The sequence below is a fragment of the Leuciscus leuciscus genome, assembly GCF_965113295.1.
Source record: "Leuciscus leuciscus genome assembly, chromosome: 20".
In the NCBI taxonomy this organism is placed as follows: Eukaryota; Metazoa; Chordata; class Actinopteri; order Cypriniformes; family Leuciscidae; genus Leuciscus; species Leuciscus leuciscus.
Window position 1 is genome coordinate 11,028,974 of NC_138744.1, and position 24,116 is coordinate 11,053,089.

At 37.7% G+C, this 24,116-nt stretch overlaps 1 long non-coding RNA gene across 1 annotated transcript in view; it reads right to left on the reverse strand.

The window, feature by feature from the left end:
• Positions 1 to 591: 591 nt before the first annotated feature.
• Positions 592 to 24,116, reverse strand: part of LOC309483536 — a 43,170-nt gene continuing 19,645 nt past the window's right edge. The window contains exons 3-5 of the long non-coding RNA XR_014200587.1: positions 14,906 to 14,942; positions 6,168 to 6,388; positions 592 to 1,729 (exon numbers count right to left, since the gene is read on the reverse strand). This is a non-coding gene — a long non-coding RNA (uncharacterized lncRNA). The remainder of the gene's footprint in view (positions 1,730 to 6,167; positions 6,389 to 14,905; positions 14,943 to 24,116) is intronic.

Consider the following 24,116-nt stretch of genomic DNA (forward strand, 5'->3'; position numbering starts at 1 on the left):
GAACAGCTTTTATTTGAAAAACAGTTTTTCGTACCAATGCCTTTACTGTCACTTTTGATTAACTTAATGCATCCTTGATGAACAAGAATATTATCTTCTTTAAAAGAAAATCTTAATGACCCTGAACTTTTGAAAGGTAGTGTTAATTTTATATAAGTAAATAAATACAATTAAATTAATTACATTAAATTAATATTTTTTATTTTATATACATAAAAATAGGCAGTAATGTACTTTATTATCATTTATATTATATAATATAAACAAATACATAAATAATACTCTATACTATACTATAACGTGTTTTTATACACTACTTTATCACTAGAAATTTTTGAATAACCTGTTAAACATGAAATATTCAATCATTTAAGAAATTTCTCCTTATGTAGAACCTTTTTTGGCATAAAGTGTTCTTTAAAATTGAGTCAAGAACCTAACTGAACCTTTTTATTTTAAGAGTGCACAGTTATTAATGTTGTTCTTGTAGTTCTGGATAAAACATGATGACTATATGCTATGTAATTGTTACCAAAACATTTTTTTAATTTTTATTTTCATTTTTTTTTTTTTTTTATAAGTCAGTGCATTTCCAATTGAATCATTCAGGTAGATTGATTATTCTCAGTATAAACTAAATAAGAACCTGCATGGCGCCATTGCATCTTGGGATTGCAAACCAGTCCCACAAGCTGTAACTGCAGTCTGGGTCCATCTATCCTTATCTAACATATTCAAATCCACCCCAGTCTGAGTGTCCATGTACACTTCAGCAGAAAATAAGCTTACATTGCTTCCTAATGTTAACTAATACACACTGGATTTAAGCTGGGAAGCTTGAGCATACATGGACTTCTGTGAAGCCTATAGAAATCCGACTGTAATCCACGATTCGCAACAGAAAACGGCGCATTCAGCTTATAGGCCTCTTGTATGATCTGTTCTGCGGTGGGCTGGAAGAAGTCAGAGAGCAGAATTACTGGAGAAAAAAAAAACTCTTAAATGATATGTAGCCTTTGTGAGCTCTGATGAATTGGAACAGAAAATAACACAAAGTGCAAATGCTAACCTAATCTGGATGCTTCAAAATGTTTGTGTAAATGCTTATTGGAGTGATCTGTGATATACATACACAGACAGACAGACAGATAGATAGATAGATAGATAGATAGATAGATAGATAGATAGATAGATAGATAGATAGATAGATAGATAGATAGATAGATAGATAGATAGATAGATAGATAGATAGATGGCTTAAAATCGATCTTATAACAAACACTGCCTTTAATTACAAGGCTTAAATTGTTAAAAAGTAACAGAGAGAAAAGTGATTGTTGCTTTACAACGTTGTTGACAACGAACTGTAACATGAAAACAAAAACAAAGCTCAAGAATGTAACGCATAATCGAATAAATTATCATTTTGAGCAGAGGGACAAACTGACAACACAGGAAAGGTTACTAAATGCAACCAAATCAACAACAATGCACATAAACCTGTTAAACGATCGAACAATTCATGACCTTGAGCATGCTGGGAAGAGGGTGAACAGGACTGAACCACATAATAATACACAAAAAAGCTGAAATTTCAGTGAAGGCCTATATAAACAACAACAACAAATAATAATAATAATTACTTACCCCGATGAGCTTGTTGGTTTGACATGAACAATCTGAGCATATTGTAACAGAAAAGCTGCATTAAGATGCATTACTCGTGTTCCTGAAAGAAGCAAGTTGTTAGAACTTCAGAATAGTAAGTAAACTATAATTAGCAAGAAAATGTTTGGTTGTTTTTCTGCATTATTTACATGATTTAAGAATATTTTTTACAGTGATGGAGAGACCGTTATGAGATGAAGCACATGGTGAAAATGTACATTTTTGCAACCTTTTTGCACACATCAACCACACTAAAAGTGTGTTCAGCAATGGCAGTATCAGCTCAGTGTGAACACCTCCTCACAGCTAGATTATAAACAAAGCAACAATATCTCTCCTTTTCAGTCGTTCTCCTCCCATTCTTTCTCGTCTGCACTAAACCTGTCTAATGCTTACATGTTTAATAACGATCAAATATGCGCTAACAAATCTGTACATAATACCTTTCTCTCCTTGTGTGATAACGGTTCAGTATTATGCTAAATACCCCAGCTACAATTTGATGAAAAATGAAAACACTTCATCTTATTTGTCTTTCTTCTGCTTCACTAAAAACAAAGGGTAAATCCTGATTAGTGCTTTGGGTTTTCTTGGCTTCCGTTCCCTTTTTAGTCTCTCGGTTCATTCAAAACTGTGCTGTGAACTGCCCTGTTAGTTGTCTAGCACTTCTTTTTTGTAGTTAATTATATTCAAATGCGGTGAAGAGGTGTGGGGTATACATACTTTTCATTGCTTTGCTCAGCAGCATTGTGCATTCGGTTTACTGAGCTTATAATAGCAATGCATGTAAACCTGTGGATGGTATAATGCGTGAATGCCATGGGAAGTACAATGTTCACACTCTAGCTATTCTTTGATCTGAGAGCTGTTCTTTACACTGGCAGGATTTTATTTTTGTCTGTTCAGTGTGCGGTCTCTCATTGTTTTTTGAGGAGGCACCAATGGCAGTCAATACATACTGTTTTTCTTAAATAATACTTGTATATCATATTAATATATTATATATATGTGACCCTGGATTACAAAACCAGTCACAAGTCGCATGGGTATACCAAAAATCATTGGGATATGAAGTAAAGATCATGTTCCATGAAGATATTTTGTAAATTTCCTAACGTAAATATATAACAAAATTATTTTTGTGAGTGAGTGCAGCACAATCGCGAACATAAATGGACAACTTTAAAGGCGATTTTCTCAAAGTTTCGATTTTTTTGAACCCTCAGATTCCAGATTTTCAAATAGTTGTATCTCAACCAAATAGTGTCCTATCCTAACATACCATAGATCAATGGAAAGCTTGATGATGTATACATCTCAAAAAAAAAAAAAAAAATCCATTTGACTGGTTTTGTGGTCCAGGGTCACATTTATTATTTGCATTCATCCCATGTCAGGTTATGTAAGTAATGGTTGTTTTTTTAAGTATATATTATATTATATTATATTATATTATATTATATTATATTATATTATATTTATTTATTTATTTATTTAATATATTTTAAAATGGCTCATACTTAAAAATAAATGTATAATATATACAGTGGGGAGAACAAGTATTTGATACACTGCCGATTTTGCAGGTTTTCCTACTTACAAAGCATGTAGAGGTCTGTCATTTTTATCATAGAAAATCTTTTCAACTGTGAGTGACGGAATCTAAAACAAAAATCGAGAAAATCACATTGTATGATTTTTAAGTAATTAATTTGCTGCACACACTGCAGCAGGGATTTTGGCCCACTCCTCCATATAGACTTTCAGCTCCCTCCAAAGATTTTCAATTGGGTTCAGGTCTGGAGTCTGGCTAGGCCACTCCAGGACCTTGAGATGCTTCTTACGGAGCCACTCCTTAGTTGACCTGGCTGTGTGCTTCGGGTCGTTGTCATGCTGGAAGACCCAGCCACGACCCATCTTCAATGCTCTTAATGAGGGAAGGAGGTTGTTGGCCAAGATCTCGCGATACATGGCCCCATCCATCCTCCCCTCAATACGGTGCAGTCGTCCTGTCCCCTTTGCAGAAAAGCATCCCCAAAGAATGATGTTTCCACCTCCATGCTTCATGGTTGGGATGGTGTTCTTGGGGTTGTACTCATCCTTCTTCTTCCTCCAAACACGGTGAGTGGAGTTTAGACCAAAAAGCTCTATTTTTGTCTCATCAGACCACATGACCTTCTCCCATTCCTCCTCTGGATCATCCAGATGGTCATTGGCAAACTTCAGACGGGCCTGGACATGCGCTGGCTTGAGCAGGGGGACCTTGCGTGCGCTGCAGGATTTTAATCCATGACGGCGTAGTGTGTTACTAATGGTTTTCTTTGAGACTGTGGTCCCAGCTCTCTTCAGGTCATTGACCAGGTCCTGCCGTGTAGTTCTGGGCTGATCCCTCACCTTCCTCATGATCATTCATGAGGATCATCACGATCACGAGGTGAGATCTAGCATGGTGCCCCAGACCGAGGGAGATTGACCATCATCTTGAACTTCTTCTATTTTCTAATAATTGCGCCAACAGTTGTTGCCTTCTCACCAAGCTACTTGCCTATTGTCCTGTAGCCCATCCCAGCCTTATGCAGGTCTCCAATTTTATCCCTGATGTCCTTACACAGCTCTCTGGTCTTGGCCATTGTGGAGAGGTTGGAGTCTGTTTGATTAAGTGTGTGGACAGGTGTCTTTTATAAAGGTAAAGAGTTCAAACAGGTTCAGTTAATACAGGTAATGAGTGGAGAACAGGAGGGCTTCTTAAATAAAAACGAACAGGTCTGTGAGAGCCGGAATTCTTACTGGTTGGTAGGTGATCAAATACTTATGTCATGTAATAAAATGCAAATTAATTATTTAAAAATCATACAATGTGATTTTCTGGATTTTTGTTGTAGATTCCGTCTCTCACAGTTGAAGTGTACCTATGATAAAAATGACAGACCTCTACATGCTTTGTAAGTAGGAAAACCTGCAAAATCGGCAGTGTATAAAATACTTGTTCTCCCCACTGTATACTGTATATTATACATGTATTTTTTAAGTATGAACTATTTTAAAATATATTAAATTGATCTAAAGTGACAGTAAATGCATTAATAATTTTACAAAAATGTATTTCAAAAAGATTTTTATAAAAAAAAAAAAATGCTGTTTCACAGATTTGTCATTGGTGTCCCCTCAAAACACACAATATATTGTCACATATTAGATTAGGGTCCTCACTATTAAATAACAATTAACTACAACTTTTGCCTCAATAAAGTCCTAATTGCTGCTTTTTAATAGTTAGTAAGGTAGTTGTTAAAGAGATAGTTCACCCAAAACTTACTGACCCTCAAGTTGTTCAAAACCTGAATTAGTTTTTTCTTTCTAATACAGTATGTGCTAAGTACTAATAAACAGCCAATATCCTAGTAATATGCATGCTAATAAGCAACTAGTTAATAGTCAGAATTGGACCAAAAACCAAAGTGTTACCAGAAAGATTTCTTTTTTAATTATCCCACTAGACTTGGTTGATATTTAGCTCTGTACTTGTTTCTGTGCGTATGTTGAAGGTCTGTATAAGTTGCTGCTCATTAGCTGTGCACAGATAACCAGCTCCGGAGCATTTCAGGGACCCGGCCAGCACCTACAAACTAACAAACTAAATGAGGAGCTCAGGAAACACTGAGGCCTTGACTAGCCGTGTCCTGCCCCGCAGCTACATTATTGAGCCATGCTAATAACCTGCCTTCACTCATTTAAACCAACTTTAACACAATTTTACCAACTTTACACACACACTCCTTCCACATTTGAAATAGACTGCCTCTCCCTCTCCCTCTCAAGGCTGTTTCAGCACTGGTTGCACGTGTTTGCACAGATTTTAATAAGCACAGGAGAGAGGTGTTTAAAGGCAAAGTGTGGTAGCAGCCATACCGTTAGCAGCGCCGCGTTGTTGTTGACTTAAACAAACCCTCTGCGAGATCTGGAGCTTGCCGCACACACAGCCTTACTACTGTTAATTGGTCATTAAAGGTAGTAGTTTGCGGGCCTCACTAAATCTTTAAACAGACCATGAAAAAACAGTTGAGGCTTGCAACTATAGGCCTGAGGAAACGGAGTGATAACAGGCATGCTTTTGATCATTACCTCAGAATTAGACTGTCTGTTGATATATTTTTTTCATTCTACAATTATAAACATCTTTGAAAGGATTCAAATAATGTTTTTATCAGAGTTTTGTAGTTTGTACATGCAACATGAAACCAGATTTCATTAATTAAATAATTAACTAACCACATGGTACCAGTCACTGTAATTCATCTATTAAATTTAATGATGCACACCATGCATGAGGCTGGGCAAAGTCTCTGGTGGATGCAGGTTATCGCCCACAGCTATTGAGCAGAGTTTGGAACATAGCCTTTTAGAAAAAGCACCTAGCAGAATTTTTTCAAGATTCATTGAGCTTGCAATGACTTTCCTTTTTTTTTCTGACATCATCAAAGAATCCATCCAAATCCCACCTGAACTCCAGTTTCCACAGTCCAGAAGGGGCTATCTTTTAAAGAATATTTTTACAAAAGCATCAGGGTTGATGTGCACAGGCATCCAAGGCAAGAACACTCTGTGGCGGACAGGGAGCAATTCCTGAACCTGCTGATCTCCAGGAAAAGTCTGATGTCACAGGTTTATTATGCAGAATCTGCTCTCTGAAGAGCAGTACGACAGATTTGTGGTCCCACTCCTGAAAAAGAAGTTTTTAAGGCTGTGTTAAACCAAATCTTTTAAAAATGTCTGCTAATTTGCAAAATACCTTACATTTTAGACGCATTGTCAATTTTAATAATACTTCAAAGAAGTATTGTGTGTGTGTGTGTGTGTGTGTGTGTGTGTGTGTGTGTGTGTGTGTGTGTGTGTGTGTGTGTGGGGGGCAGTAAGTTATTTTTTATAGTTTTGATTTCAAATTTCATTTACAATTTAATACTGTTCTTTTTTTTCACAAAAAAAATTCACAACCGTTTTCAATATTGAAATGCTTCTTGAGCATCAAATCAGCATTTCTTGAGGATCATGTGACACTTTAGACTGGAGTAATGGCTTCTTAAAAATGCAGCTTTGTCATCACAGGAATAAATTACATTTAAAAATATATTAAGTAGAAAATTGTTATTTTAAATTGTAATAATATTTCGCAATATTACTGTTATTACTGTATTTTTTCATCAAATAAATGCAGCTTTAGTGAGCATAAGAGACTTCTTTTTTAAAAAAACATACGGACTCCAAACTTTTGAATAGTAGTGCATATGTACATATATATTAATATTATACATAATTATATTACACACATAGAACATGTCGTTTGAAATCAAGTATCCTTTCAGGAACATTTTTCTTAACAGAGGACGTCATCAATTTCTATCCAACATGACTGCAGCACTCTAAGATATTGAAATATAGACCACACATTTATCTCATTTATAAGTCAGTCAAAACAACACCTCTGTCAATGTATCTTTCAAGCCTGAAACGAGAGGCTTCTGATGTCAGGGGCTTCATTAGGGAAGGAAGAGCAGATAAATTTAAAGATAACAGCTGTCGTTCAAGCATTCGCGCACACACACAGGCTCCCAAAGAGTAATGATTTTGTTATACTTGCATGACTTCTCTTTTATTGATTTCAGTCATGATATCACCCCCTGCACTGGGATCCTTTTCACCCAGTGCCCTGCTCTGTCCTGTGTGGGTGCACATATGTGCAAAATACCAGCAGTTGGTGTCCACACAGTACATATGGATGTGTGTGAGTGGGAGACAGGGAAAGAGAGAGAAAGGCAGTGTTAGGGTGCGTGGGTAAATATGTCAGGGGGTCGCTTGGTCTCCGTGACATCTGTGGGAGCCGGGACTCATTGTTGGGGTATCAGTTCAGCCCGTCAATAATGAGGCAGTAGAGTGTGAAGAGAAGGGCGTGACCGAGTCCCCTCGCATATACACACACACACGCAGACACACACACACACGCATAAACACACATTCTAACCCCGATCGCTGACCCTTCTGTCAACCCCCTCCCTGCTTTCTCTCTCTCCTGCCGTCTGTGCCCCTGCACCCCAGCCGTTCCCTTTTCAGCCGCTCTCCCTCATTGCCCCCTTCCGTCCCTCTATTGTCTCAGTTGGGGATAAACAGGGCGACTCGACCCTCACACGCTGCAGACGGAGGCCCTGTTCTGTGATCAGCACTAAACTCACCTTGAACTGAATCACTTGGGTTCTGAAACATGATTTGGATTGAAGCATGTATAGTGAATTTGAACCTTAAAGAGCCGCTTCTATTTTACCTGACCTTTAAAAATCACTTTCATTAGTGTAACCCCATACAGGCAGGCTGATTTAGTCATATTAAATAACATATTTGACTTGGGGAGAAAAAAAAGATTATATATAGACATTGCTTACCGAATAAACAAATAAGGTAGAAGAGGCCGGGGAGTGTCGTAACACCTATGCCCTAAGTCGTAAGTCTATATATATTATTAAATTTTTAATTTTTAATTTTAATTTTTAATCATTTGGATCACCAGCATTAGTAGATTATCTTGTTTATAATATCCACACAAGCTTTTCATTTACATGTAAAAAAAAGAAAAAAAAAGAATGTGATGTTTGTAATACTTGCCAATGTGCTGGACCCACCAAGATTTCAAAGAGAGAAAAAAATATGCAAATTTTTCCTATATGTTTACCCTTGTAAATTAAAATAGATCGGAAATAAGCATTTTGAACAAGTACATTTCATTACCACAGTAAATTCTTCCACATATTTTAAAATGTGCATGAATTTAATTATTGTTCCAACCTACCATGGTAGTGAGGTAGGTTGTAACATCAGCACTTTGTACTTGACATTAATTTATACTGTTTAGGAATAAGCTGAGTTTCTAAACTACTTTAAATGTTTAGCAGACAAATAATGGCAGATTATATAAAAATTTGAGACGCATGACACAATAAAACACAGCTACAGAAGTTGAAACAAAATGTGTTACAACACTCCCTTGGCTGCACTATTTTTAGGTTATGTGACAAAACATTGTCATAGAATAGTAATTTGCAGGTAAGAAAACCTAAATTGCTTTTATTTGTTATTGTTAAGTATAAAACTTCACAGCATAATTCTAATTATTCAGAAACTCTATAAAGTACAAAATGAAGGTACAAATTAAAGCTTAGCTAATCACCATTATCCTCATTACTTTAGCATGACTTCTAACTTGTTGTACATACCTGTAGCTTGTGAATGAATCTTGAATTATGTTTTTTTTAAAGTACTCCACATCGAGAGATGCAAATCTGAATATATTGCATGTAAGTGCATGTAAATTGAACGCATAATCGTTCTTCTCGGACTGACTGAGAGTCAATGGGATTTCAGCTGTGATGCTTGCCAAGGTTCTGACTGCCATCTACAGGCTGTTTTTATGATTGCAGCCATCTTAAAAAAAATATATAAAAAAACAGCACTATGTCAAAGGCGCTCTTCTTTTTGGAATGAACATTTTAAAAAGAGGTCCTTTAGATGCATTATGATATTGTTTAATCTAGCATAATGAATATTTGCAAAGTCATCATGAATAATATGACAGCGCATGATATAACGTGCACAACAAGATTTGTCTTTTTTAAGATACATTTTTGTTTAATTAGCTATAGCTTTCACTTGCTCTGTCACGCATCTTTAGGCGGCAACATAATAAAAGTTGCAAAGAATGAGCTCAGGAAGCTCAAAGAGTGTCCCTGATATTATACTAGTTGTAAATATAATAAGCCGGGTTGAATTGAGTTATACTGGAGCCTGAGGGTTTGCTGGGATGAAGCAGTGGCTACTTAACAACTGGGAGAGAAGAGAATATGAAAACAATACAATTATTTCTCTCAATAAACTACATGATGCAGTCTGCACGTACAAGTCCAAGAACTATGTTTTAAAAAGTAAATTTGATTCTAGTTATGTATAGGCCTAGGTATATTTTCCACAGTGTTAGAAGAAGATACAATTTTTACAAAAAATTCTGGATTTCGGAACATAAATTGTCTTTTAGCGTGCCTAGCTAATCATCAACAGTCTTAAATAGGCTACATTTTAGACAGAATTTTTTGCTATGTGCTTATGATATGTAAAATGTAATAAAGTGATGAATACTAATGAGATACAGTGATGTGGTTGTTGTTGCTATGGTAACATCGCAAGAAGTTTTGCTAGTGTAAACATTTCGTGAATTTGTTGATGAAATGTTGTTTGAAAACGCTGTTGTACAAGAATAATAATTGTAAAATAAATATAGCATATGACACCTTAACCTTATGTTTTGTTCATCTTGAAAACACTAGTGAAGATATTTTAAATGAAATCTGAGAGATTCTTGTCTCTCCATTGACAGTCCACGCAACTACCAATTTGTCGCTTCAAAAAGTTCATAAACAGATCGTAAAACTAATCCAAATGAATCGAGTGGTTTATTCCAAATTTTCTGAAGAGATTTGATCGCTTTATATGATGAACAGATTGAAATTAGGCTTTTATTCACATATAAATATCGATTTAACCGAACTTACTTGAGGTGTGAGAACAAACCTCACTGGTTCTTGTGGAAGCTCAAACGTGCTGCGTAACACACGAGAATGAACCTCATTGGTTCTTGCGGAAGCTCAAAAAGACAGTCAAAAGAGGGGCAGATATATCTCAGATTTCATTAAAAAATCTTCATTTGTGTTTCGAAGATGAATGAAAGTCTTACAGGTTTGGAATGACATGAGGGTGCGTAAATTATGGCAGAATTAGATTTTTTGGGTGACCTAATCCTTTAAGCCATCTTGTAAATTACAGTTACGACATGGCGTGAAGCCATGAACACAGCATAAGCTTGTTGTTTTGGTTCAGGAGGAACTGTAAAAGGTGGCTACTGTTTGTTTGCGGCGCTCGATGACTGTCTGTCTACAAGCGAGCAGGGTGCGCGGATGTATACATCCTATCATTGCAATCAGACCGAATGCAATCATTGGACAAATATTTTTTGGTCCTGAAACTTCCAAAGTAGATATTTTTAATATTTAGACTACTTCTATTATTGATTGCTATCAGGATGTGAAAAGAGTTTCAACCTGTATTACAAAGTTTTTATTAAAAACATTGCCTACCCTACCTTTAATTAGGGGATTTAACTTTTTCCAAACTCCCCGTAATTCAGATCCAGATTTTCCACACAATGCTGTTCCCCGGAATCAATTGAGAACAAAATTCTATTCAATTATAAAGCTAGTCTGTCTGTTGTTTGGTTTTACAAATGACATAGGCCTATTTGTAATTAAGAAAAAAACACTTTACTCTGTTATTGATAGCTACAGCCAAATTATTGATAGGCTACAATATTTCCATTTCCCACGTGCATGTTGTTTTACAAATACAATTACACATGTGTCTATTCAGTCTATTGTGTTACGCTCTTTTTATTAAAATATGTACTACTGATTACAGACTGTGAATTAAGCAGCAGTGTCATACTTGCTTCCTCCTGCTCCAGATCAGTTCTCATACCATCTTGCTTGCCTAGAGTGATTTTCTCAATAATGTATTAAACTGCGTGTTTATTATTTACTGTTTACACAAGCTGTGTTGGAGTGACAAGCTCAGTCTGTATGAGCGCAGTGAGGCTCACGGAGACGCGCTACACGCTCCAGCGAAGCCAAAGCTGCTGGACTGCAACATGAAAGACATCTCGCTTCATACGAGCTGTTCTACACGCACCCCTAGGTTGTCAAAAAAAAAAAAAAAATGGGGCTAAACATGTGGGTGTTGAGTATTGATATTAATATTAATGGAGTAGGGTAAAAAGTGACCAGTGTGTATTTTTATAATTCTTTTTATGCCTTAAGTTATAAAGTATAATGTATCACAAATGTGAGTTTGAAAAGTTTCCTAGATGCACTACATCAAGAGTCCCTTGACAGTCTTCACAAGAGCAACACTGTGAATTTTGAAGCAAACTACTTCTATTTATACAGGATGACATTGTAGGTGTTGTATCACTGTAAAAAAAAAAAGCAGAAGTCAACATCACAAAGGCAACAGAAAATCTGCATCTAAAATGGCCTGTATTGCATTAACAGACTGTTTAATGCTGTTAAAATGCATTAATGCTCTAAATATGAAATTACCAATAAAAACATGAAATATTAAATTATGTGTTAATACAAAATATAAACTTATGGAAACATAATTGCAAAGTTAATTCATTTACACAGAAGCAAAATGGGCATCAGAGCCGCCTTTGATACTAAGGACTGAGACAAGTCTGAGTTGTAATATCTTAATGTGTTTTTTGTGCGATATTAATCAAGTCTTAAAAGAGAATTTGGAGACAAAACTGAAACTGCACTTGCGCTTATATTAATTGAAAAAATATGTAGTCATACGCATATCAAAGATCAAGCATCCTTAATAATTACATGCCGTTCTCTTTTGTTACCTATCATATTTCTACAAATGTGATTAAAAAGAATATTTGTTTTATAGATGTAGTACAGCCCAATGCATAAGAGTATAATAAATTATCTCAATGTATGTTTTAAATGCTCATTATCATCTTTTGTGTTGCTCCAGTTTCATAGAAACTCCAAATGAACACACAAACAACGAAACACTAAATAAACACACACACACGCACGCACAAACAAACATGCAATTTTCCAAACTATAAAACGAGGGACATCAAATGCAGCTATTTGTTTGAGGCCTGTTGTCGGGGGAATAGGCTACACGACTGCCTGGCTTCATTAGAATTCCTTTCAAGTTGTGGAGTGCGGCCTCCCTGTGTTCATCTCTCTATATCCCCTGACCCTGACGATGCATCTCCATGGGGCTAAAGAAAGGGCGGGGCATGCACACACACACACACACACACACACACACACACAGTAACATTCTCCTCCTTCTAAACACTGTCACCCCATCGCATCATCCTCCCAGGGAACGACAGAGAGTTCCACCTTCACTCATAGTCTGGGGAATGTGGGATTGTGAAGTGAAACCGGCAAAAGAAGAAATGTACACAGGTATTGTGGTAGCCCTATTTTGCAATACAATAAAAAAATGAGAATAGAACGGATGCAGGTAGTCAGGTTGATTATCACAATCTTAACTGCCACAATTATTTGAAGACCCTGAAGTGAGACACTTTTCAACTAAAAACGGAAAACTTTTTATGTTTTAGACGTTCATTTACACGACAACAGCGTTTTGGGGGCCTGAAAACGCAAACTTTTGAAAACGTTTCAAAGTGCAAGTTTTTGAAGACTATATATTATTGTCTCTGTGTAAACTACAAAAATGCACATTTGTGAAAACGGTGACGTCATGCGTATGCTTATTACGTGTTGAGATGGTTGAGTCTAAAGGCGTGTAGTGTTTCTTTACAAAGTGACATCGCCAACTACTGGTCTGGCAGGCATAATACAATGTTTTTAGTTGTTTTCGCGGATTCGTGTGAACGGGGATTGTTTTGACAACGTTGTCGTTTATACACGAGAAACGCAAGTTAAAACTTTTCCTTTTTTAGTACATCGTTGTCATGTAAATGACATCGTACAAGGCAGATAATACTTTTGTTAGTTCCACTTACACTATCGTTCAAAGGTTTTGGGGTTGGAAAAACAACACAATATTGTGAAATGTATTTGCAATTTTAAAAAACTGTTTTCTATTTTAATGTTATTATTTTAATATTTTTATGTTAAATGTAATTTATTTCTGTGATGGCAATGCTGACTTTTCAGCAGCTATTGGTAAAATGCTTAATTTCATTTATTTATTTATTTTTGAAACCATGATACATTTTTCAGGATTTTTGGATGACCATAAAGTTCAAAAGAACAGTGTTTGATTTAAAAATAAATCTTTAATGTCTTTACAGTCTTTTTTGATCAGTTATATGCATTCTTTCTAAATACCAGTATTACATTTTTTTATTTTTTATCTTACTGACCCCAAAATTTTGAACAATAACTGTATACTTTTTATAGCATTAGTACTGTAACTTATTTATAATTAAAGCATAGCCTTTCGAATACATTTTAATGCTTTTTATTTGTTTAAATGTTATACCACAATTCTAACACAGTCAGCGAGGAGTAAAAAGAAAAGTTGTAATACTCATAATCATTAAATAACTTATATTATTTATGGTATATTCTTGATTTTTCATCAAGAGTAGACATTACAAATGAAAGACAGACAGGATTGCTTTAGCAGACAGGAGGCCTGTTGCATTTGCAAAGGAACACCTCATATTCAACATCAATATTTAAATGTATGCTTTATAATCACAGATCATAAAGTTACTGATATTTGTAATAGACAAATGTACCTTGATCTGGGACCAGGACTAATCTGGGACTAATCACAGTTAAAAAGTGTTACAACCATCCCCATTCTCTTTTGTCTATTATCTAATAGTTAATTTATGGTCAGTCATATAGCTAAATTCAGAGTACAGATAAAATCTAAAGAATATATGAAACTGCCATTGAATTTCTTTTCCTTTTTTGTAACAACTAAAAGGTGTTTTATCAGTGAATATAATTTATTTGTTCTGAATCTCTGCACAAACTAAAATGAACTAACTCCCAGCTAAACAAGAGGTAAATTAGCCACATGATCTTAATTGTTCAGTGATAAAGAACAAGAGGCCACACTGTCATTCAGGACATTTTAGGAGGGGGTTTGTGTAAGGTAGCCTTTGGCAGGAGTCGCCGGATGGTCAGTGGTGGGTGCCAGGCCACGTGGGGTGAGGAGGATAAAGAAGAGGAGGGGGTTGAGGAAGGAGCCTGGGCCGCCCGTCACACCCCACCGCCTGTCTGACGGGCCAGGGGCCAGACTGACACCCATAGATAGTGGGAGGGGGAGAGAGAAAGTGAGAGAGAGAGTAAAAGTCTCAGTGCCCGACATTGCACACAGTGCCAAAGTGGCCCGAGGGCAGCTGCTCAGTGGGTGTGTTAGCAGTACAGCAGCCCTTGTGCGATACAACCAGACGAAGAAATGAAAATAGCCAAAAAACAGGTTTGATATGCCAAAAATGTAAGCTATAATAACCTTTAAAGACTCAACCATCTGTTTTCTTTGATGATTCCAATGCATGATGTTAGCAGTTTACAAGTAGCAGCACCTAAGTTTTAATAAATAAAGTTAATTTAATTCATAATTTACTCACCTTCATGTTGTTCCAAACTTATTTGATTTTCTTTGATCTGTGGAACACAAAAAGGGACATTTAGCAGGATGTTTGGAGCAGAAAGTTCCAAAAATGACAAAAAAGCAGCACAAGAGTACAAATTTGACTTTTACAGATTACAGTCTTCTGAAGCCATGTAAATGCTTTGTGTGAGAAAAAGACCTCAAATTTAAGCCATTAAAGTTGCTCACAAATCGTATTCAGGTTTGCAAATGCTTATCTGTGACTTCAGAAGACTATCAAATATAGCACATGAGTCTTATGAGCCACTTTTATCACTTAAAGTTTGACAGCCCTGCACTGCAAAAAATGCTTTCTTAGTTAGTATTTTTGTTTTGTTTCCAGTCCAAATATCAAAAAATTCTTAAATCAAGAAGTATTTACTAGAGAAGTAAAATGACATAAGAAATTCTATTTTGTTTTAAGGTAAAAAGAAAGTACTTTAAGTAGTTTTGGCTTAAAACAAGCAAAATTATCTGCCAATGGGGTAAGCAAAAAAATCTTGTTTTTTTTTCGAATTCAGATTTTTTTTCTTGTTTTCCATTCTTATTCAGATTTTTTTGCTTACCCCATTGGCAGATAATTTTGCTTGTTTTAAGCCAAAACTACTTAAAGTACTTTCTTTTTACCTTAAAACAAAATAGAATTTCTTATGTCATTTTACTTCTCTAGTAAATGCTTCTTGATTTAAGAATTTTTAGATATTTGGACTGGAAACAAAACAAAAATACTAAGTAAGAAAAGCATTTTTTGCAGTGTGGTCACCATTCACTTTCATTGTATGAAAATTAACAGAATTAAAAAAAGAAATTGAGAGCGAATACATTTAAATTTAATTTTAAAAGATCAGAATGTTGTTACTCAAATTTAATTACACATTTCTCAGTGTGCTAAAACAAGATGCCTATTTTGATCTGCAAGCATCATGATCAAAATCATTTCAAAAACACTTTTTTCCAACCTGAACTGCAGTTTAATGTGATAGCTTTGATTTACAACCGACTTACAAAGTTCAAGAGAAAAAGTTGCAAATGATGTGTGCATGCACACCTTTCTGTGTGTGTCTTTGAGAAAAAGGTAAATAAAAGGCTGCCAGCCGGGGGGCATATCCGTGACAGTGAGAAATGTGTTTGCATGTGTGTATTAGTGTGCTGACATAATGCCTTTCAGGGTATTTGGGTGCCAATGTAAACATGACACCCTCACAGAGAAAACGCTTATCTAGTGACAGCGGTGGCCATGTCGAATCAAAACTCCCTGATTCTCACTCACACTCAGTCAGTCTGCTCGAGCCATCAAGTCATTAATGTAAGTTGTGGCTATATTTCCGTATGCATATTACTGTGTTGTGCGGTTATATTGCTAGCGTAAGGGTAAGTATGTTTATTTACAGTACTGAAATATATATTACGTTTATGTGTGTGTGTGTGTGAGTACAAGAGGTTGGGGGCCTCAAGGGCCCTTGCTAATGAGATATCTGTGTGTATTTCTAACAAGAACGCACTGCAGTGCTCACAGCACTGTCATCAGGGGCTGTGGCTGACCTTGCTCTGCTGCTAGGCTCTGTCATTTGCTATATTTATGGCACCGGCACCTATTTTGTGTGTGTGTGTGTGTGTGTGTGTGTGTGTGTGTCTTTATATAGTGGGGAGGGAAAGAAGGAGCCCCGTTCAGGAAGCAAATACTGTGCATATCAGCATAATGAATCAAGTGCCTGAGCGTGGTAGAGAAAGAGAGAGAAAAAAGAAAAAGAGTGGGAGGAAAGGAGATCCATTTTTCTCCACCGCTCCCCCCCCCCCCCCCCCTTCCAGTAGCAAACCCCTGCGGTTAGTCTTCCTTCAGTTAGTCATTTGGTCTCTCTGTTTTATTTTTCTCTCCTTGGTTGGGATGAATGCTAATTTTGTCCCTCTCCTTATCACAGGCTCTCCCATGCGTTCTGCGATCACTCACTTGGGGAAGATCTTCCACGTATCACTCACTTGACGGCTCAACAGCAGGTTCCCTTGGCCTGATATCGCTTTGCTCTCCAAACACTTGTGAAACATCTCTGCAATGTTTACTATGTATGATAACAGCCAAATCCAGGTACCCAACCCACCCCCACCCCAACACCACCACACACCCCCACACACACTTTTTGGACTTGGAACATGCATGTATATTTAAGTTCACGTGCCTGTCAGTATGCAAAGCATCCCAAGCACCGGCAGTGCTGTGCAATTCAACGTTGGCGCAAGGTTTTTCTATCACCAAGCGATGAAAGAAGAGATAAGAGAGAAAGAAACAGGCCTGGCCAAAAGTAAAAGTTTCTAATTCTGTCCTCCAGGGCTAACGCTTGCTCATCCCTCTATCCCTACATCCCGAGGAGGCTCTCTGTCAGAAATCTATTCAAATCGCATTTTCTCGGGGATTTTATTGCATTGCACATCATCCCATCACCAAATGACAAATCACCTGTAAGGCTGGAGAAAGACTGAGTCTCGAGTTCCGGATCCAACCGGCATGTACTTTGTTTACGTCCTTCAGCACCTAAACAGATAAAACTCTGGAACCGCAAGGACCTTGTGTCTGTCTGAAAGTTTTTAAGAAGTGAAGAGATAAGGCAGAAAGGGTGTCAACAACTCCACACCTGACGGGGTTCCACAAAAGCACTCTCACACACACTTCTACAAGATCCTCGTCTCCTAATAAAGCCTGGCGATGAGAGTGTCGGAGGGGATAATTAGTTTATCCCGACACATGACAGCGGCACTGGCTGAATTGTTATTATTTCCCCTCTCCCGTTGCCGTGACACCGGCGACGCTTCTGCGCCCCTGCCACCGCTCCCCACATCCAGCTCGGCGCCACTTGATATATTCCTAATGTTCCTTAATATTTTCATTTTGATGTAATTTGTGGCCCCGGTTTTTTAAATATCCGCTCTGTAATAATGTTTAATTTCAAGGGTCAGTCTGCCAAGGAGTATATTAAAGCAGATAAAACTCATTTTCCAAAGCTCCAATATCGCGCCCAGATCAGGTTAGGAGGCCAGCCGCCGCGAATATTTCATCTTTTATCATGCCGATAATGGGCCGATGACAGAGGCGCGTTATTACAATGAGAGAATTGCTCATTTTCCAGGAAAGGGAAGGGCTGTGGGAAGCTGGGGGGTCCGGGAGTGTGCGTGTATGTGTGTGTGTGTGTGTGTGTGTGTGTGTGTGTGTGCGTGCGAGAGTGCGTGCCGACTCACTCAATAAAAGGCAATTCTTCCAAAGAGGAAAAGAAAGAGCGGAGAGGAGAGATGGCGGGATGAAGGGGGTGCGGGGAGAAAAGCAGCTTGCTCCAGCCCGCCTTTGCTCTTATTTGATTGGGATGAATAATAAATGCAGCCTGTGTGCTGCGGTCAGGAGGCTGAGAGGGGAAGGTGATGAGAGCTGATTTGAGGAGGGCCGTCTCGAAATTAACCTCTTTAATTGAACCATTAGGAAGAAACAAAAGATGATGAGAAAGGTGTGGAGGAGAGAAGAGCGAAGGAGAAACAAGGAGGCGGAGGGGGGCAGAGCTCATCAGGACTCCAGGAATTGGACCTGAAAGTGGAATGACTATGCAAACCGTCCCCGTCCCTCTAGCCCATAATAAATAGAGCCAATCAGAGGGGTCCTGGGGGCCAGATGGGTCCTGTACAGGTCAGACCCATTAGATTCAGATTAGCCTGCTGACAGACCCATCACATCACTCAGTCTAAGCCACTGTCATCATCTTAACCCAATTCTGCTCCACTTATAGCCCACACCCTGCCTATGGGGCCGCATATACAGAGCTGTATCTGCAAGGACGCATAACTCAGTGCGTGACCCAGAACATCTAACTCAGGTGAGGAGCCTTGAGAAACTGTGACAGTTTGGCTTGTCTTGAATTCAGTAGCCTGTATACCTGGAATATAGTTGGGGAAAAAATTAGTGGACAAGCATCCTTACTGCTCATACTCAGGCTTAGAGATCTGACTGAATCGCTTATTTACATATTCAAATTCAGCACATAACTCATCCTCTACCAAATGATACTTTAACTTTATGTGGCTTGTAGAGGCAGAGCAACCTATCAGCTATATACAGTAGCTGTTTGGAAACATTACCATTTTTTTAGGTTTTTAGAAAGATGTCTCTTGTGCTCACCAAGGCTGCACTGATGTAATCAAAAATACAGTAAAACAGTAATATTGTGGAATATTATTACAATTTAAAATAATTGTTTTCTCTTTTAATAAAACAAAAACAACAACAATAAAAAATATTCCTGTGAAAACAAAGCTGAATTTTCAGCATCATTACTCCAGTCTTGAGTGTCACACGATCCTTCAGATATCATTCTGCTAAAGAAACATTTATTATTATTTTTATTATTATTATTATCAATGTTGAAAACAGTTTTTGCTGCTTAACATTTTTGTGGAAACAATGATACCATTTAAACATTTGTGGTAAGATTAAAAAAAGAGAGAAATTAATACTTTTATTAATCGAGGATGCATCAAACTGATCAAACGTGACAGTAAAGACATGTATAATGTTACAAAAGATTTGTATTTAATAAATGCTTTAATAAATGTAATAAATAAACAAATTCTATTCATTGAACTTTCTATTTATCAAATAATTATTTTAAAAGTATCACAATGTTAAAAAATGTTGAGTAGCAAATCTGTTTTTAACATTGATAACAAGAAGAAGAAATGTTACATGAACTCCAAATCATCATATTAGAAAGACTTCTGAAGGATCATGAGACACTGAAGACTGGAGTAATTATGCTGAAAATTCTGTTTTGCCATCACAAGAATAAATTATATTTTAAAACATATTAAAATAGAAAACAGTTCTTTTAATTTGTAATAATATTCGCAATATTACTGTTTTTAGCGCTTTACTTTTTTATTATTATTATTATTATTATTATTATTAAATAATTGCAGCCTTGGTGAGCATAAGAGACCTCTTTCAAAAACATAAAAAATATGTTTCCATTAGACTCTGTTGAGAAATGCAATGCTTTTAAACATTTAAAATCTATTTGATACCAGTTAACACATTAACTTTGGCGCTCCTAAAATATTAAAACTAAAATAAAAACTAATAAACAAGATAATAAATAACAAACCTGTAAACAAGAAAAATGTATAAATAAATATTAATAATAATAATAATAATAATAAGCAATGATTGAGTGAAAACAATCATTTACTAAATACAATTTAAAAGATGAGTTAAATTAAAAACTATATTTAAAAAAAATAAGAACACCCAAGCAATTTCCCAACAACCACTGAGACTACTCAAGCAACCACCTAGAAACAGCCTAGCAACATTCAGAACAGCCTAGCAAGGAGGACCTACGTTAGAAACGTCCTAACAACCTCCAAGAACACCCCAGCAACTATGGCCTAACAACACCCAAACAACCCCCCAGTAACATCCTGGAATTGTGGTGCCAACTTTCACAGGTAAGCAGTACTCACCATTTCTTCAGAAAAGTAATAATCTAAGACTGTATCCATATGCAAGGTGTCAGTTCACACAAGATGTTAGATAGCTACGTGTAAAGAACATTGCCTTGAAAAGAGTCTGAACACAGCTAAAGTTATTAAAGGTGTAGGTGAGTTTAGATTAAAGCAGCAGATTGAATTGATTGTATTAGGAGGAGAACTCAGGTTGCCCCAGGTGGTAATGTTCAGCTCTCATACCAGCCTTTAACAGCAGGGGATACAAGAACTACACTCATCAAATCATGCCTCCCTCCTTCTTTCTCTCTCTCTCTCTGAAGTAATCAATGTACCGGCATTGTGCAACAGCACCAGGATAGTCTATCAACCCCCTCCCCGTGTTCATGCAAATATTAGAACGGATCTTCTAAGTTCTACAAACTGTTTTGTGTGTGAAAGCTGTGACGTCACTGACAACACTTTCAACACACTTTTAATGTAATCCTTAAGGCAAAAGCATGAGCTGACAAAGATAAAGATGTAAATATGTGCTCACTTTATCGAGTCGCCCCTATACTTGAGGCCAAACATAAAAATAAAAAAAGTAGACATGGCTTACCCCCAAATCTCAATGTCCACAATCACATATGGAACTTAGGAACTCGGTTGTCATAAGGTTTAAAACTCAAAGTACATGATACGTAAAGCGTCAGGCAAACATATCTGTAAACATTGGTTAAAGGCAAGAGTGTAATCTGAGTGTTAACCGATACAGAAGTCAGCCAGAATTAATTTATTCCGCAAGCAAAAGTGTCCAATAACAGGGGATTTATACGGACATAATTCAAGTAGAATTCAGCTAATCATGTGATTCAAAATGGGCGCCTCCTTGAAGCGCCCCATGTAAAATAAAAGAAGCTTGCTGATATGTCTGGAGTCTTCAGCTCATGTGGACAGGATTTTAAAACAGCTGTTTTAAAAAGTAGGCTGCTATTTATTTCTCATCTGTAAAACTTTTTAATGAGGAAAAGTGCACCTTTGAGGTGTGCAACAGATGTGAAGGAGAGGAGGAAGAGGGCAGGGTTGGTAGAGAAAAGTCTTGTCCATAGAATTAACCATGAAAGGGGTGCCAAGTTGGTCCCCAAAACCCCTAGGCCAGGGTGGAGAGAGGGGGAGAGATGGGCCAGCAGGCTGGGGGCACCTTGGGGAGTTGAGGAGGAAGTGGCATGCACCATGTCTCTTGCTCCTGTTGTTCCCTCATTTGATTTTGATGAATAATGCATGGGGAGGGGGGCCCAGCCTTAAAGGGGCACCGCTGCCACAGTGGGAGTCATTACTGAGCACAACGCACTGATGAGGAGCAAGAAAGAAAGAAAGAAAGAAGGAAGGAGAAAGATAGAGTGGGAGGCAGGGGGGGAGGCAAAAACAAACAAGAAAATTAGAGAAGTAAAACAGTTCTTTGAATCTTCTTCGAACACTCCAGATGAGCTTCATTTCATATCCGCTGCTTTTCTGAGTTAATCAGAAATATTTTGTTTTTGCTGTGCTTTTTCATTATTAAAATTAAGTTCATTTATGCATAAGTTCTTGCATGTTCCAAACAGGCTGTCAGGCTGTGTATAAGTGGTGGGGATTGTTCAGTGACTCTTTCTACAGGTTACATTGTTACGCCAGTAAGTGTCTTTATGAGTGAGTCATTGAATTGTTCACTCAAGCGATTAGTTTCCGAAACATGATTCGTTCAGAAGCTACACAAGATTGACTGAAACATTCATTTAAGCAATTCATTCAAAAATACGGATTCATTCAGAAAGGAAACAAGTGACTTATTTTACAAACGAGTCATTAAATAATTAACTTAAACAATTTGTTCAAAACACTGATTTATTCAGAAACTAAACAAGTGACTAGGTGTGTTTATCTTGAAGCAGCGTTGCGCAGACCGATCAGTGTATGACATCAAAGTATCACAAGAGCGATTCAAAACACATACGGATCTGTCTGGCCTCTAACTGTACGTTCACACCGCCGCCGACTTGAGCTGCAAAGAAGCTCTGGCCGCCCTGTCAAGGACGCTTGTCAAAAAAGTACGGGGAAGCTTGTTGACGCTTTGGCCGCTCTGAAGTCTGTGTCACACCATGAAATGTAAACAGAAAAAAAAACAAGCAATACATTGACACTAGGAACCTTTTATAATGACAGCATTTTTATTACCGTTTTGGTCACATTTGGTCGGGAAAAAAAATATTTTGATTAATATGCGCGAGGGAGAGAGAGCGAGATGTATTGTTTGAAGACGGTGAAGGTGAGTGCGCGCGCGCGGCCGGGGCTCTCTCTCTTTTGTAACTGGTCCCTATATGAAAATAACGTCATATCATAAATGATAGGAAACCCAGCAACAGCGATTATCAGTTTCTCCTCCATTTTCTCGGAACTAATGTTTTGGTAGGAACGAAAGTTTACATCGTATGTTTCTCCGGAATCAGCCAGCGCGAAGGACGTTTATATTCCGATTGGTTGCTGGCGTTTGCCGCTGCTTGCCGCTGAACCGCGTCATAGCTCATTACCATAAAGTTGAGATACTTTCAACTTTCAGATTGACGCTCAAAACGCTCAAAACGCCCAAAACGCGACGCCGATGGATTTGACGCTCCTTGCAGCTGAGAGAAGCCAGCTTCCATTGAAAATGAATGAATTCCGGTAACTTTGGAAGCTCAAGTCGGCGGCGGTGTGAACGTACAGTAATCGTTCTTGTGGTACTTTGATGTCATAGCTTACACCGATCGGTCTGCGCAGCGTCATTTCAAATCGAACACACCTATTGTCTTCGGGTGGGACTCATTCAAGCGATTCATTCAAAAACACTAATTCATTCAGAACATAACACATACACAAGTCATTGAATTGTTCACTCAAGCGGGTTGTCATTCTCTCAAACGATTCATTCAAAAACACTAATTCATTCAGAACGTAACACATACACAAGTCATTGAATTGTTCACTCAAGCGGGTTGTCATTCTCTCAAACGATTCATTCAAAACACTGATTCATTCGGAACGAAACAGTAACTTTTTCCTCAAAAGCTAAATGAAGCCCAGCAGAACGTGATTTTGTTTCACAGGTTTTTCACAGGCCATCTACAGTATACTCCCTTTAGACAGTAGACGGGTCACAATACAGTCACAGAAATAAACCTGTTTTTTATAACCAGTGAGACACAGCATTTCTCAAAAGAGATGACTTTCGGTTTCAGCATTACCGGAAAGCTGCATTTATATACCAGAGTTGCTGATTCATGTGAGCACTTGGGACCCGACACTGACTTCTGAGAACACGTTCGAAAAGTACGGCGTTCAAGCAGGAACTGGGCGCAGAGAAAGAGCAGGGTAATGCTAGAAGGGGATGCAGCAGGCACAGTGCAAGGTGTCATCACTCATTTTGATTGGGTATTACAGCATGACGGATGAGGCCCCGCGGGCCACCGCGCGTCTCCTCCGTGCTTATTACAGCTGTTCTTAAGTGGGAGTTGATTTAGCTTAAATAGGTTGTTTCATAAGGAGAAGACACCGGCGCTGTCACCGCATCTCTGTTCCTTTGCACTGTATCCCGCCACTTTAATTGAATAATGCCTCCTCTACATACCTATTAGTGTGCTTAGCTACATACCATGCCCCTATAATTGCTTATACAACCCAGCTAATTCCACCACTCCCCTCTTTTCCTGTCTTTT